General features: G+C 35.8%; 1 protein-coding gene across 9 annotated transcripts in view; it reads left to right on the top strand.

Annotated features, from left to right (window-relative positions):
• The window catches only part of R3HDM1 (R3H domain containing 1), a 208,406-nt gene that overhangs the window by 41,934 nt on the left and 154,005 nt on the right, over positions 1–12,467 (top strand). The window contains exon 2 of one of the 9 annotated variants that reach the window (XM_046019030.1): positions 7,711–7,963. The exons of the other annotated variants lie outside the window; for them this stretch is intronic. The gene's annotated coding sequence lies outside the window, so the exon portion shown is untranslated. The remainder of the gene's footprint in view (positions 1–7,710; positions 7,964–12,467) is intronic. 9 annotated transcript variants of the gene reach the window in all.

Raw genomic sequence — 12,467 nt, 5'->3', positions numbered from 1 at the left:
ATATACTGAAAAACCATTGAATTAGATACTTTTAATGGGTGAATTATATGGCATATGAATTATATATCAATAAAGTTGTTACCAAAATAATAATAATAATCTGCAAATGGATAAAATTTTCAAAAGAAGGAAGGACTAAGACAGAGAGATCATACAAGAAGAAAATGGGTTTTTCTTGTTTAACCATGGTGTTTGGAAAGATTTTGCTGCTATGACTCAAAAGTCCAGAAGTAAAAGATTGATAAAGTGGACTTTATAAAAATAAGAAAATTTTGCATGGCAAAAACCACTATGACGAAAGTGGAGACAGCTGATAAACTATGAAAAACTGTTGTCGATATATACCACAGACAAAAGGCTAGTAAAGAGCTCTCTTTTTTTTTCTTCTTTTTTTTTTTTAAGATTTTATTTATTTATTTGACAGAGAGAGAGATCACAAGCAGGCAGAGAGGCAGGCAGAGAGAGAGGAGGAAGCAGGCTCCCTGTGGAGCAGAGAGCCTGACGCGGGGCTCGATCCCATGACCCTGAGATCATGACCCGAGCCGAAGGCAGCGGCTTAATCCACTGAGCCGTGCCCCGTTTATAAGATTTATTTATTTGAGGGAGAGAGAGTGCACAGGTGTGTATGGGGTTGACGGGAGTGGGGTTGGGGGCGGGCAGAGGGAGAGAGAGTCCCAGGTAGGCTGAGCACTGAGCCTGATGTGGAGCTCGAGCTCATGACCCTGAGATCACAACCTGAGTGAAAACCAGAGTCTGACACAACTGACTACACCACCCAGGTTCCCCATGAACTCTTAATAATTAGAAGGCATAAAATACAGGTATATTGAGAGACAAAGGACCAAAGACATGATGGGAAAATGGCTAAAAGACATAGACAACTCACAATGTAAATATGACCCTTAAATCCTTTTTTAAAAGTTTAATCTCACTTAAAATTAGAGAAATACAAATTAAAACAGCATTGAGATAACATTTCTTACTGGTCAGATTGATGAAAATTAAAAAGAATGACAGCACATTCTCTTGTGAGGCTATTGGGAAGTAGGCACTCTCATTACACACTGGTAGAAATGCAAGCTGGCATAGCTCTTCTGGATGGCAATTGGCAATCCCTAATAAATACACATGCATTTTTTTTTAAAGTATTTATTTATCAGAAGGAGACCACACAAGTAGAGCAGTGGAGGGTGAGGGAGAAGCAGACTCCTGCTGAGCAAGGAGCCTAACATGGGGCTCAATCCCAGGACCCTGAGGTCATGACCTGAGCTGAAGGCAGATGCTTAACCAACTTAGCCATCCAGGATCCCCAATACATATGCACTTTGAAAAAATTTTATTTAATCTTTACACCAAACGTGGGGCTTGAATTCACAATTCCAAGATCAAGAGTCGCATGCTCCTCCTACTAAGCCAGCCAGGCACTCCTTACACATGCACTTTTGACATAGCAGTCCCACTTGTAGGAATATTCTGTAAAGATAACCCTTCCATATGCACAAGTTTCTTCATTTTAGAAGAGCACTTGTAGTTGCAAAATATTGAAATGCCCATACAGTGGAATGGCTGAATCAATTATAATAAAGCCACACAATAAAGTACTGTATTGCTGTAAGAAAGAATGAGGAGGTTCAGTGGGTTAAGCCTCTGCCTTCGGCTCAGGTCATGGTCTCAGGGTCCTGGGATCGAGCCCCGCATCGGGCTCTCTGCTCAGAGGGGAGCCTGCTTCCCCTGCCCCCTGCCTACCTCTCTGCCTACTTGTGATCTCTGTCAAATGAATAAAATATCTTTAAAAAAAAAAAATGAGTATCTCTGAACTGTTGCCATGCAATTAGGTGAAAAGAGTAACGTATAAAAGTATCTATATACTTTGCTACTCTTTGTGTAAGAAGAGAGATGTATATACATGTATCTACTCATCTGTGCAAAAAATACAGGAATGATAAACCAAAAACTAATGAAATTTGTTTCCTCTAGGGAAGTAGTGGGAATGTGGTAGAAAGGTTAGGGTTAGTGGGAATGAGATTCTTGGGGTGAGGAAGAAGTGACATGTCTCCAACTATACTTTTCTTTATAACTCTGACTCTTAGAACTCCGAAAATAAATAAAAACCAACCCAGTGTATGTGTTTGGTCAGGCAGAGGGGTGGGAGTAGGGATTCCAAAACCTAACCATATTACAAATGAATAACATAAGTACAGTGATTGAGTGGGGAAGAAAAGTACTAAGGAACCTTGGGAAACTTTGATTATATAAAGACAAAAAGAACAAATATTGTGTTCTGTGTACTAATTGTGTTCTCCCAGAGGTATTGGTTAGGAGTTCTGAGTATCTTTTTCATATACTAAGTTTCAACAACTAAGTGAATATATCATAGATAACAAAAGTACGATTTCTCACTGTTGGATAAAGCACTTAAAGATAGTGAAAAGAATAGTCTAGAATAGTCATTCATTGGAGTTGGATATATCATTAAATCAGGAAGCCAGGATTAAATGCATATACAAATGCAGAAATACAGAAGTAAATATAGATGTATGAATGTATATGTCTCTCTCTCTCTCTCTCAAACGAGCATATCAGTGCCCAAATCCTCTGGAAATATGATTTCCAAAAGTTGGAAACATGGATCCTTGGAGAAATGTTTTTTTCTGAGTCTGGGACCCAGAAAATACAAATGAACCTGGAACATCATGTAATACCTGAAAGTAATTTTTTAAAATAATGTATTAGGTTATAATATTTATAACAGTATTAGTTTATAATATGTATTCAAATGTCCATACATATAAAACATGAAGAGCGACAAGGGATAGTGCTTTCTTACAGTGGTCCAATAACTATATACTTCCAATAAGTACAGAAGAGAAGGAAATCAAAATCATCCTTAGGCAAACAGCATTGTAATAATTATTGCATGCAGAAGTATCAATGGATGCTAAAACGAGCAAAATTATGAGGAGAAACAAGATGTTTTCAAAGGTACCGAATGCCTCTCCACAAGATACTTATTAATTGCAAAGGGGAAGGTAGCAACTGTATAGGAAAAACATGGCAGACACCACCATAAGTAATCAAAGTAAAAATCACCAGTTAAAAGACAATATGGCAACATCATGTATGCCCATATATAGTGCACTGAGAAGGGTATAATTTCACTTCTGTGGTATTCTTGCCAAAAATGCATTATCTTGGGCGCCTGGGTGGTTCAGTCATTGGGTGTCTGCCATTGGCTTGGGTCATGATCCCAGAGTCCTGGGATCGAGCCTCACATTGGGCTCCCTGCTCCGCAGGAAGCCTGCTTCTCCTTCTCACACTCCCACTGCTTGTGCTTGTGTTCCCTCTCTTGCTGTCTCTCTCTATCAAATAAATAAGTAAATAATCTTTAAAAAAAAAAAAAGTGAACTTCATGGTTCACAAGATGAAAGGAATCCATCCCATGAGGAATATAATCCCTTCGCATTTATATTATCCACCTTTGCAATTTATCAAATCCACTGAGAGCAAACAAGCCAACAGATTAAGCCAGATTAATTTGGGGCCACTTGTAAGTAGTATGTGATAGAAACTTGTTAGAGAATCTAATTAGTGGGGCACCTGCGTGGCTCAGTCATCTAAGCATCTGACTCATGCTTTCGGCTTAGTCACAATTTTGGGTTCCTAGAATCGAGCCCCGAGTTGGGCTCTGCAGGGAGTCTGCTTGGGGAGTTCTTTCTTTCTCTCCCTCTGCCCCTCCCCCCCAAATAAATAAATCTTTAAAAAACCCAATTAGCTAGTTTATGCTACTATCCAGTTTACATTAAGACAGGCAGTTATCATGTCACTTCACTTCTGAGCTTTAGTTTCCAAACTATAAAATAAGTTGGGGACTAGAGAAGAGTGTTTCTGAGGTCCATTGCAAATGTATAAAATTCTATTAGTTATTTCAGAAAGCAACGAAAGCATTTTGCTAAAGATGTGTAATCTGTATAGAAGTGCCTTGACCAAGCCAAGACTCAAGATTTTCGTATTTTTATTGTTTATTGACAATTATTGGAAATGAGTGTTTCTATTGAGGGGGCTATTCAGGCTGAAAAAAACAGGCTACAGGAAATGAATTTCTTCTTTTTATGTTGCTGTGATTTCATTTTCAGTAAAAGTAGCAGGATCCTAAGGAAATGAGGAAATTGCCAGGGTTCAAATGTGTCTCTAGTACAGAATACAACTTGGAGAGGTAACTTATTCAGTAACACAAGGAGTGTGTTAGGGGGTGGAGGGAGGTGTAAAAACCCACAGCCTTTGGCATAGAGTAGTGGAAAGAACCCTGCCTTATTAGGATAATGTCTTCTGCATCTTACTTTTTAATATTTCAAAGTCAAGTATTTTTACTTCGAATTACAGAGTTTTCAAAAAGAAAATATATTTGCTAATAGCGTAATGCTTTATGACAGTCTCTCTGCCCCCCTTTTATAACATTATTTTAAAAATAATAATCCTAATAAAAGTACTGTCACAGTTTAAAAGATTGTGTCAAATTCCATACATAAAAAAAGCTACGGTAGATTAAGACTTTATCTCAAAACAAAAAAAAGAAAGGAAAATCGCTAGAAAAGGTTATACATAATAGTTAAAGATAGTAGTATAATGAGTGTCCAAATACCTTCTGGTTTTACCAGTTCTTACATATTCACTTGTTTTGTCTCTTTGGCTAATGTATTTTTATCATACCTCCAAATTTTAATATTGATAAAATTTCATCTTATGTACTAATCATATGATCGACATCCCCAGTTGTTTGTAAATACCCTTCATAGTTGTTTTAAAAATCCAGAATCCAATCAAACATAACATTTTATATTTGTTGTCATCTCTCTCTAGTCTTCCATAATTTTGCGTATTTTTTCATAATATTGTTATATGAAGAGTTTAGGCTGGCTGTCATGTAGAATGGTCCACAGTATAAATTTGTCAGATTGTTTGCTCACGACTGGGTTCAGATGATGTATTTTCAGAGTAATATCACATAGGTGGTTATTTTTGTCCCTTACTGCATTACATTAGGAGGCCTGTAATGTTTGTCTATCCTGTTAGGGTGATGTTAAGTTTGATCACTTGGTTAAGGTAGAGTCTGCAGGTTGTAAACATACCTTTTACTCTTTGTAATTAATTAAAAGTTATCATAAATTGAAGAATATCTTGTCTAGTAACTGTCTTTCACCCAGTAGGTTGTGTCATATATTTCTGACCCTTGCCAGAATCTTACTGCATTACTAGTTGCAAAATACTGATTTTCTTCTTGTAAGAAAATGTTAACTTTCTAAAAAAATAGTTGCCATAAGATGTCCCTTATGGTAATTATTTGCTCTTTTTATTAACAATGTTGGGAAATACGTGAGAGAACTAGATTCAAATGTTGTTTCTGACTTAAAAAGTCAGTTGAGAACTAAGGCACCAAAAAAGTTAAGAAAGTTTATCGGGAATGTCAGTAATTAGATTTAGACAATTAAATTTCTGTTATTAGTCCCATAGTTGCCCTAGTTCCTATAATTCGGTTGGGAATTAAGTTTTCACCTCATAACTACAGTTAAACACTATGTTAATAGAGGCAGTGTGCTTCAGTTTTTACAGAGGACGTTACTGAGCATTCTAAGAAGTACAGTATGAAATTTGAGATTAAGCAAAAAATGAAATTTTTTAATTCATCTTTATTTTACTGAGGATTTATTCTTGAAAGTTTTCCTTTGTTACCTGACCTTGTTGGCATGTTTTAAGCACGTTTCCAAGACATCATAAGAAACCTTTCCAAATCTGTTTCACTGTTTATTTTTATGGAACACTTACAGGGTGCAGACAAGGAGACTTACTAATTAATGATAATAGCATCCATTAATGGTTATTAATGGTATAGGATCCAAAAGGAATATTGAAGGCTCTGTGTCTTACTAGCTAGGTGTAGATTGTTCCTAAATGAAAGGTTCATTATGCATGGAGTTCACTGTTAACATCTAAGTCCTTTCCCTTCAGAATCTATTTGACAGTAGTATAACTACATTTTAAAATTTTAGTTATGATTTTTCACTAATTCAAAATTCCTTGAATTTACAAGGCCTAAAAACGTCCAAAGTTCAAAGAGGAAATAGAATCATGTGGAACATTATCATCCCGATATACAAGTGGATTTATCCTGACCCATCTGACTAGTAGAAATACTCTTTAATTTTTGCCACAATAACAGTAGGTTCCTTCATCATTCTGCATTTTAGTGTATCCATCTGTTTCATAACAAAAGCCTTTATTATGGTTTTTAAGAAAAGCTGCCTTGAATTTATGTTTCTCATATGTAACAGATTCTGAGAAAAAATCATTTGTACCCTTTGATAAAAGCCATAACCATATAAGGAAAAGTCAGGAACTTGGATATTTGTTTTGGGATATTCAGGCTTGATTTTTCCTCTGAACACATCTAAATACCAAAAAGTACAGGGCATGGTAAGGATTGAAATCTAGGGAGGTAGGTATTTTGAGGAACTTTAACGTGAAAGCTCTTAATCAAAAGTCACTGATAATAGCTGCTGTTACCATCTTTGTTGTTTGTATAGTCAGAAAGGGTTTTGTGGATTTAAATCTATTATTACGTTATTTATAGGGCTGAAATAGAGCCTATTTTTGAGAGAGGAATAACATTTCCAGGTTAAAAAGTCAGTGTCTTTATTTTGCTGTTTGCTAGTTGGTGTATCGTGCACTGATGATCTGTTAGGCTGTAAGGGCGTATCAATTCTTTAAGACTTAACCTTTTAGTGGCAGAAAAAGCAGTATGTCTGGTTGGTGGGATACATTTTTCTTCCAGTAGCACAAGTAATGTATAAGCTTTGTCTGATTAGGATCCATACAAGATTTCTGTGTGCTTACAGAAAGTATGATCTTTGTTTCACAGAATGGGAAACAGGCATGTGCATTACCCAGCTATCAGAGAAATCAGTGCTTAGAATTTAAAAAACACACTTGTCTGCTTATTTGGTGTTTTACCCAACAGACACAGTTGGTTGTCTGTTTTCTTCATTTTGTGTGTCTGCTCCTAGTTGTTGAATGTTTAATAAGTTGGGGTTTTTTTGTTGTTGTTTTTTGGTTTTGTTTTTAACTTCGTTTCGGTTCATTCCTTTTCTTATAAGTCCACCACTTGAGCTCATCTAGACAACAAGCATCTAACACAAGGCAGAATTGTCTTCTGATCTCAGTTCTTTTGCTGTCTCCATCTGTTGGTGTGAAGAAGTAATGCTCTTGCCAGAATAAGCAAGCTCATTTTAATTTTAGCAAAAACAAATTAACAAATAAGGAATTATGCTCTTAATTGCATTTTCTTCCTTTGTGACAATTAAGTCAGTATGAGGATGCAAAATAATCATGGGATGTCAGCTTTCATAGGCAGATTGTCTTTGTTTTTTTTATAGACTTTTTGCTAATGATACTAAAAGTGTCAAAGAGTTATTAAAAAGCTGATGTATTAAACACGCCTAGATTCTATACATTTTGTTTTAGGGAATTTGAGAAGAAGATAATTATCTTAACTTATTTCACCAGTGTGAGGTCAGGAATCAGTGTGCAAAAAAATTTTAAGAGCGAGAAATCTCAAATATCCTGACAGCCTTTGCACATTCACAGTTTCATGGGCTTTTGCATCATTGCTCCTGAATTGCTAATGAAGAGCTCAATATAGCTTCTGATGCATTTCAGATATTCTGGGTGGTGACTGGCTAGAGTGTTACTGACATCACAACATACAGCTGTTGACTTTCTATTGTCTCTGAGTCCTCGGCAAGTGCTTTAGACTGCTCTAAAGCAGCGCTCTCCCAATGCCTGACTAATCAGCTGGCTGTGTGTGCAGTGAGCTCTGTAGAGGAGCAATGCAGAGCATCAGTTTACAGATACTATGGAAAATACATCTTCATTCACTCTCTATGATGAAGCGAACGCCAGTACAATGAAGGTATGTGTGTGACTCTTTGTTTATTTGCTAAATGTGTACAAAAGGTAATCAAATCTATGAAGTTATTCTTCATGTCACTTAGTGCCATAATTTTGCTAGGGGCATGTGTGGTAAAATCCTTACCATGTCCAAAATGACAGCGTGTTTTAAAAATGGTTTTTGCTTATTTTTGCAAAGGTAGATTTGTTTAGGTTGATGGAATAAGTAGTAGGAGTCATTTACTTCTTAGCTGAGGACAAGTTTTTCCTTCCCTACCCCAAAATTTATGATAACTCTTTGTGCTGTATTGATTGAACAGTTTACCTGTATGCTCCTTATTATTTGGGTATAGCAGTTGGAGAAATGATTTCTCTTTCAAGTTCTTCATGAATAGATATGCTTATGGCTTGTTGAATCTTAAAAATTTCATTGTGTAATAAATGCAGTGTAGATGAGACTCCTCTTTTGAAAATTAAGAAACTAAGAACCTTAACTTTCAAAGCTAATGTTAATTTTTTATATCCTCCTTGGGGGAAGAGGTAGAATAATTTTTAAAGCGCTTATAAAGGGCAGTACCTAGATACATAGCAATGTCATTGCTATGATTAGCATAATCATACCACATTGCAAAATAGCTAATGCTAATAAAACTCTGTAATTTTTAAGAACTATCTTATTTCTAGTCATACTGTCTAAAAATTTTGACATTTGCCTTCAAATTTTGTAATTCTTCAAAACAGGAATCTTACCATATAGGTAAGATACAGTGACATGACTAAAATATGTCCATTAGTGTGTAATTGGCTCGTTTGAAAGGTTTTTGAGAGTTTGCTTCCTTTTCACCTAGAATTAGCCAAAATTTTACCAGTATATGGAATTGCTGTGCTATTTTCAAACCCCTTCCCCATATGAAAGTAATTTTGATCCTGAGAAATAACTCATCTCTTTTAGAGGGAACAGGAAGAAAATCACTAAATTGCCTGTTATCAGTGCTGAATATCATTACTTCTTTCTTTTGTTTCTTTCTCATTCCCAACTGTGTAAGTAATTAGGATCATGAAAATATTTAATAGCTATTAATAAAATTAGGGTCTTTTATCTGATACATTATTTCAACCTAATGCCAGGAGGATTTCATCATTTCTCTTTTAAGCTTCAGGGTTTCTTTGAAGTTTTATGTTGAGAAATAGAAAAGAAAAAAATTACACAGCAGGTACTCTGAATCTTGTCTACAACTGTTTTCACCCATCTTTTTCACATTCTACATTTTTTTATACCTTTCCTCTTTTTTATTCTTTTTTTTTCTTTAGGTTTCTGATTGCATCTCTCTCTGCCTTCCCCTGCCCCACCCGTGTGTGTGTGTGTGTGTGTGTGTGTGTGTGTGTGTGTGTGTGTGTGTGAGAGAGAGAGAGAGAGAGAGACTGACTTTCTGAGTGTCTCTTCCTCTCTCTCCCTCCTCTCTCCCTCTTTTCTTTCCCTAGCCCATTGGTCTTTCCCACTTTATCTCAGTCTCTTGTCCCTTTTTGTCCATCTATTTTGTATCTCAGGGTCTCTCTCCCTGTTTTTCTTTCCTTTTCTGCTCCTCTGACTCTCCCTCTTATCTCCCTCTCTGCTTTTGCCTCCATGTCCCTGCCTAGCCATCTCTGTAGCTCCCTCTCTTTCTCTGTCTATCCCTTTTCTCCCTTTATGTTTGTCTCTGTCTCTCCCTCCGTCTTTGTCTCTGGTTCTCAGTGTGCCCCTTCCCCCCCTCCATTTTTCTGTCTGCCCTCTCCTCTACCCCTTCCTTCTTCCTCGTTTACCATCTTCTTACTCTTATGTGCCTCACCTTCTCCCTGCCTCTCTGACCCTGTTTCTGTCTCTCCCAGTCTCCCTGACTGACCTTCTCTTTCTGTGTCCCTCCCTCCCTCTCTTGGCATTTTGCTCACTTTCCCACCCTACCGTCAGATCTTTTTCTGTCTTTCCTGTCCAAGCTTTACTCACACACATGTACTCTCTAAATTTCATTGTCATGCAGTTTTTCCTTTTCATTAGAACCAGATCTGCACTTGACTTAAAATTTTTTTTTGTTAATTAATAACAGTTACTGGTTGCATTTTAATTTATGTTAATTAAACTGTGCTTTCTAAAAGATATTAATGGGTAAGTAATCAAATATATCTTAAATAAACAGATATTTACCCTTTGCTCAATTTCTGTATTTTTAGAAACTTATGTTTCAGGCCTTACAAGTGGATTGAAAAAATCACATAATGAAATTATCATTAAAATGTGTTGCCTTCCAAAGATACATGTTTACACTGTTAAAGGGAATGCTTTTTCTCTTAATTTTTGTATTTTTCAAGATTTTTAGAAAGCAGTTTTAAAATTACTTTTCAAGATAATTAAGATAATATCCCACCTCATAATGGTGTTCCAGGTTATGATAAACTTGTATTTTTTTTATACCTGTATGACTTTCTTTATACCATCCTATATTTTCCAGATGTGTTAATTGGACATATGTTGGGATTTTTTTTCTTTCATTTTTAACTTTTTACTTTGAAATAATTATAGATTTATAGGAAACAGCAAAAATAGTACACAGAGGTCCCTAGTGTGTTTTTAAAGATTTTCAGGATTTTTTAAATGTTTTCCTCAAGATTTTGTTTCTAGTGTCTCAGTTTTTTAAATATTCTGAAGAACAAAAATTCACTTAACATTTACCTGTTTACATAATCACAAACCTAGCAACTGCCATTATACTGTGTTTCCTTAGTTTTGTAAAGCAGATTGAGACAGCAGTTTGATGAAGGCATAGTATATCTTAAATAGCGTCATGGTTTCATGATAACTAGCAAAGAACTATCAGGGAAGAAAAATTCACAGTTAACAAGTTATATATGTTTAAAAAGCAAAGAAGCTGTGTAAGATGAAAATCTTTTCAGAGCAGAGTTAAATGTCATTTTCACATGTGTCCCTCCTCTAAAATTTATGTAACACATGTCATTGCTACCTTCTTTTGATTCCTGCCCTGCTTCTTATAGTTCGCTTCTATGCTGTTAAATCAGACTCCTGGTCCTGTGGGGTGGGAGTGAACTAGGACAGAAAAGTCATTGTCTTTGTAAACCTTCTCATCACACCTCTCTAGCTGACCAACCCTTATTCTAATTGATAAAAGTGATTAATAAAGTTAATACAGTGATTTTTATTTTTTTAGACTGAGATCCTCTAAGCCATAGAGTTGTACAGATGTGCTTTAGTGACTAGAGAGAAGCCTGAAGCCCAGTTAATGTCTCTTGATCCAGCCCCACCTTCTCATTTGACCAGAGCAAGGTTTGGGGGGGCGGGAGGGCAAATGAAGGGAAGGGAAATGTGTGTGTGTGTGTGTGTGTGTGTGTGTGTGTATGCAATTACACATATATAAATTCATATTCTATATTTTAGAATATATATATTTATTTATAGATAGAATATTTTAGAATATATATTTACATAGAATATATATTCTGTATTTTATGTATAACATACATATAAAAATATTACATGTAAAATATAAAATAAGAATTGCTAACAAAGATTCATGTATATACTTCTGGAGAACTAAGAAACCCTGAGAAGCACATGCAAAAATGTCTCTGAACATACACGAGTATGAGTGCTGCGTTTCTACAGAAAGGTTGTTGGATTTAATAGGAGTCTCAAGAGGATCCTATCATGGTCTAAAAATAATTAAGAATTACTGCTTTATGGTGTCTATAAATCACTACTCAGTCTATGTGGATTTAACATTTTCTCTTTATCTTCAAATGCTTAGAAGGGTGTATGATTTCCTCCAACAGCAGGCACTTCTACAAAAATCATGTAGTTTTTTTCAAGTAGTTTGAAAACATGAAATGACTGTTTACCATACACATCTGATGTCAGACTACAATACAGGATCACCAGAGAGACACAGCAGAATGTTTTGTTTCATCAGTACTCTCAAAGTGCTTCTTAAACCACAACTTCTTTTAATATGTCGAAAATAAATGCCAAAATAGTTGAGGACTGCATGCCCACATTGACCTCCAATGAGACAGTTGTAAAGAAAGCAAGAAATTTATTATATACTAATAAATACTAAAACAATTTGATGTGGTGGACATGGCTAGGCAATAATGAATGAAAGTCCTTAAAAAATTAGATCTGAAATGTATTAGACTCTGAATTTATGCATTGTGTGCAAAGCCATAGGCAGTTGAAGCAATTAAATTGGATAGAACCTTAGGTATTTTAAAGAGAAATTTTATCTGCTCATTGTGTAAGTTCGGTGTATAGTATGAATGCTAGAGACCATGAAGGTCTCAGCGGTGTTCACTCATGCCTAGTAGCAGCATCCTCAAGCTATAAAAGTATTTGCACTTTGTTGTACACAGCCTTTTGTAGAGTCTGAAGGTAGATGAGGGCAACTGAAAGACAACACCTGTTCTACCTCAAGCTGTTTTTAAGCTATTTTTACTGACCATGAAATGTTCTTTGACCAAAAGAAGAAATAAAACATTTTTGA

This window comes from Meles meles, chromosome 9, assembly GCF_922984935.1.
Source record: "Meles meles chromosome 9, mMelMel3.1 paternal haplotype, whole genome shotgun sequence".
In the NCBI taxonomy this organism is placed as follows: domain Eukaryota; kingdom Metazoa; phylum Chordata; class Mammalia; order Carnivora; family Mustelidae; genus Meles; species Meles meles.
The sequence above is the reverse complement of the archived record's forward strand: the minus strand, read 5'-3'. Positions and strand labels throughout refer to the sequence as shown.